At 43.9% G+C, this 4,747-nt stretch overlaps 1 pseudogene; it reads right to left on the bottom strand.

Annotated features, from left to right (window-relative positions):
• Window positions 1-208: 208 nt before the first annotated feature.
• Window positions 209-4,530, bottom strand: LOC110286246 (annotated as a pseudogene).
• Window positions 4,531-4,747: the final 217 nt, after the last annotated feature.

Below are 4,747 nucleotides of genomic sequence, written 5' to 3' on the forward strand. Positions count from 1 at the left end.
CCAATTGTGGGAACTAAAAAAGGGGGCCCTGGGGAAGAGGAGGAAGTGGGGAAGGCCCCCCGCTCTGTCAGAGTTCCAACTATGCTCTGGACAGATAGGTGTGGGAAGGCTGCCTGACTCTTCCCACTCAGCCCCTGGTGGGCATACAAGCCTCTGACCTACTTTTCGGGAGGTGGCCAAGGGGCAGCTCAACCTGGGAGCCCATGGGCTACTTTCCTAAAGTCCCAGGGTTATGGGAGAGAAGGATGAGGGAAGAGAGTTTCCCACACCTGCTAGAGTAAACACAGTGGATCTTGACTGGAACATAGGAAGGCCTTCTATGAGGAGATTAGAAACAGCTCATTAGGAGAACAGAAGTGGATGCTCACAGTCATCTATAAGATGGAACACAGGGCTCCTAATGGAGGAGCTAGAGAAAGTACCCAAGGAGCTAAAGGGGTCTGCAACCCTATAGGTGGAACAACAATTGAACCAACCAGTACCCCCAGAGCTCGTATCTCTAGCTGCATATGTAGCAGAAGATGGCCTAGTTGGCCATCATTGGGAAGAGAGGCCCCTTGGTCTTGCAAACTTTATATGCCCCAGTACAGGGGAATGCCAGGGCCAAGAAGTGAGAGTGGATGGGTAGGGGAGCAGGGCAGGGGGAATTTCGGGATAGCAAGGTATAGGGGAATTTCCGGATAGCATTTGACATGTAAATGAAGAAAATATCTAATAAAAAAAGAGGATTAGATAGAGAACACAAAGTAAGGATAACCCTCTTTCAGTTCTAAAGAGAAGAAAAACTAGATCCATTTAAATGTTCTTTGGAATGACTCAAAGCTCAGATGTTTTCTTACCTTAATTTCACATCAATTAAACTTATAGCCTCTTAGATGACTATAGAAGTATGCTTTCTACTTTGCAGTATTTACTAATCAGAAAGCAAGCAAATGGTCTTAATTATATTGTCAAACACAAGAGAGAAACTTTACTACTCTGCCAAATCCATATTTCAAAAAATGATTTTTGCTGCTGGTTCTATCCAAACCTGAATTGTCCTTTAGACAGCTGAAGTAATTTACTAATAAATATATTGCCTCAAAAAAAAAAAAAAAAAAGGAGAAAGCCTATCCAATCCTCCCATCCTCCAAGTGTAGTGGGCCTTGATAAGCAGAGAATTCTATGGCTTTAGAGCTTTGTTATAGGAAGGTAGGAGAGAGAGAGAGAGAGAGAGAGAGAGAGAGAGAGAGAGAGAGAGAGCTAGAGAAAAGGTAATAAGAGGGAGAGAGGAGAGGAGAGAAGACAGGAGAGAGGAGTGAGGGGGTTAGAGTGAGAAGAGAGAGGTAAGTAAGAGAGCAAGGAGGGGCTGAACAGCCCTTTTTATGGTCTTTACTGTTGCTAGGTAACTGGGGAGGAGTTTAGCCTGAATGTCAGAAGCTTGAGCCATTGCCTACATGATTTCTAGTCATGCTTCTCTTGTGGGGGCTGTGGGGGGGCAGTAAATTAGGCAGGGTCCAGAGTTCCAGGAACATGAAAGAATGCCTACCTTGTCATGTAGATGAATTATCACCCTTCTGGGGTTCAGACCTCAGCTCAACTGGAGACCAGCTTGCCTGTGCATAGCATAATGCCCCACCCACATCCAATAAAAAAAAAACCTAAAAAAAAAAAAGAGCAGAAAATGCTTTTAACTCCAGAACCATCTCTCCAGCTAGTCCCCCAAAATTATATTTAAAAAACATACTTTGTAGAACAAATTTTCATCCTGGTAAAATTTCTGCTATGAATTTAAAAGTTTAAAACAAACTTTGGAATAGTCAGACATTTTATACCTATTCCTCATGGGCTCATATTTTTAATTCTCCTCAACTCAGAATACTTTATTCAAATGTAATATATTTTCACTTTTTAAAAAAATTTGGTAACAAGGAATAAAAAGAAATTCTTTTTTTTGAGGTTTCCCATCACATATGATTTATTTAGTCAATTTTTAAATTAGATATTTTCTTTATTTACATTACAAATGTTATCCGCTTTCCTAGTTCCCCCTCCGAAAATCCCCTATCCTCTCCCCCCTCCCCTGCTCCCCAACCCACCCACTCCTGCTTCCTGGCCCAGGCATTCCCCTTTACTGGGGCATAGAACCTTCATAGGACCAAGGGCCTTTCTTCCCATTGATGACCGACTAGGCCATCCTCTGCTACATATGCAGCTGGAGACACGAGTTCCTCCGTGTGTTTTCTTTGATTGGTGGTTTAGTCCCAGGGAGCTCTGGGGTTGCTGGTTAGTTCATATTGTTGTTTCTCCTAGGGGGCTGAATACCCCTTCAGCTCTTTGGGTGTTTTCTCTAGCTCCTTCATTGGGGATCCTGTGCTCAGTCTAATGGATGACTGTGAGCATCCACTTCTGTATTAGTCAGGCACTGGCAGAGCCTCTCAGGAGACAGCTATATCAGGCTCCTGTCAGCAAGCTCTTGTTGGCATCTGCAATAGTGTCTGGGTTTGGTGGTTGTTTATGGGATGGATCCCCAGGTGGGCCAGTCTCTGGATGGTCATTCCTTCAGTCTCTGCTTCATACTTTGTCTCTGTAACCCCTTCCATGGGTATTTTGTTCCCCCTTCTAAGAAGGATCAAAGTATCCACACTTTGGTCTTCTCTCTTGTGGTGGTTGGACTGCAGTGGCCAGATGGATGGTTCCACACAGGAATCGCTCCCTCAGACCAGATCTTCTGAGATGCAGACCCCATAGTTGTATGTATCTTCTAGACAAAGTCTCTGTGCTTTCTGGGGTTTCAGTGGCTGTTGCAGTTTCCTTCTCATCTTTAGGCTTCATGGCAGGAAACAGAAGTACTCCCTTGATTTTGTTGGAATCTGTGAGAAACATGGTGAGTCAACCTATACCCATGCCCCAGACAGCTGTTGGGGGCAGCCCATATTCCAGGGCAGTGCAGAAGTTTTCATCTGTGAACATGGCCTCATCATCACCAGCAACCTGGGCCTTGGCATGTTCTTCAAACATCTATTGCTGCCATATGGGATCATTCAGCTTAGTGTAGGCTTCTTAGGACAAACAGCTCAAAATGCTTAGTTAAATCCTCTTTGGAGTGGTGCCACTTTGGAGTGGTGCCTCTTTGGAGTGATCACAGATGAATGTAGGACTGATGCATGTCACTTTGAGGAATGTTCCAACAAGCTTATCAAGGAGCTTGACTGTGGTCCTAGGTGGGGGCCATTCAACAGCTTTTGCCAACTGGGGTCCTAGGTGGGGAGCATTCAACAGCTTTGCCACAGAAATATCAAGAAAATTCCAAGTTTCTTCCATTTCAAAGAGACTGGTTTCTGGCAGCTTCACACCTAGGGCTTTCTCAAACACTTCTACCATGCTCATTCTTCCAAAGGGTGGAGTGAAGTAAGTTCCACAGGCTTGGACTTCTGGCCTGTCTGGGCAGCAGGTGATCTTGTAACTGCCTGTAATGCCTTTTACCATCCCTGACAGCATCTTCTCTGTGATTTCCATGAGGTCATGATTGTCTCCATAGACCATGTAGAACTCACAGGTGGTGAATTCAGAATGTCAAATCAATCCCTTCACTCCAGAACTGGTGCCCAATTTTATAAACCTTGTCAATAGCACCAACAGCCAGCATCTTATGGTAGAGTTCTGGAGCAATTCTCATACATAAGTTCATTTTCCTGCTCATTGTGATAGGTGATGAAAGGCTCGGCTGAAACTCCCTCAGGGATGATGTTCATCATGGGAGTTCCAATGTCCAGGGATCCCAGCTCATCTAAGAAACTTCTTATATCTGTGATGATCTTTAGAGAAAATGACAAATTTCTGCCTCACAAACTCTTTCAGTATAAAGTCCAAGTATCTCTGAAGATACCTTGTTTCCTTGTCTCTGAAGGCCAAAGTGAAGCTGAGGTACATGTGCAAGCAGGGTTACAGAAGTGTGATCTCCTGGGGGATGGTGCTCAGCTCGCCCTTCTTGGTTTTCCCGGGATTGCCCTCAACTCCAATTATGTCTCCCTGGTGCAGTTTGTTATTGATATGAACACATTCTTCCTCTGATTTATAATTCCTGGAGTTGGCCATGACTTGTAACTTGACCTCCTCTCCTCAAAGGTCATAGAAGATGAATTTTCCCCCAAAGACTCTCTTGGATGTGACCTGCCACTTATAAGATGACATTAGTCAGGTGATCCCCAGGCTGCAGGTGACTGTATTCTTGAATGAACTGAGTGAATGAGATGTCCACATGGTACTTGGGTGGGTATGAGTCCTCCTCACTGACCTTCAGCTGCTGGACTTTGGATCCTGTAATATTGATTTGGGTCCAGAGTCTCCTCCTCGGCACCCATACCAATGTCAGCAGTGTGGTTGGTGGTGGCAGCAGCAGTAGTCTGGTTTAGCTGTTTCTCATTGAGCTCTTTCTACTTGGCCTTTCTCTTCCAGTTTCTTCTCAGCTTTCACATGCCTCTTCAGCTCATTTTTGCTTAATTTCAACTCAACATCCACTTTGACTTTACTCTCCTGCAGTGTGGCCATTTTCCCCTCTCTGTATTCTCACGTTTGAAAGTCTTTTTTTTTATCGCCTCCTTATATTTGCTATATTATCATGTAAAAACTTATATTGTAAAAATGTTTATTTCCTGTTATGCCCTGAGACTATCACCTGACTGTTTTTCATTGTAGCCATCATAACACAATTAGTTCAACTACAATGATTCTGTTACAAAACCTTATACTTAATAAACATACAATA

Source organism: Mus caroli, chromosome X, assembly GCF_900094665.2.
Source record: "Mus caroli chromosome X, CAROLI_EIJ_v1.1, whole genome shotgun sequence".
Taxonomy (NCBI): Eukaryota; Metazoa; Chordata; class Mammalia; order Rodentia; family Muridae; genus Mus; species Mus caroli.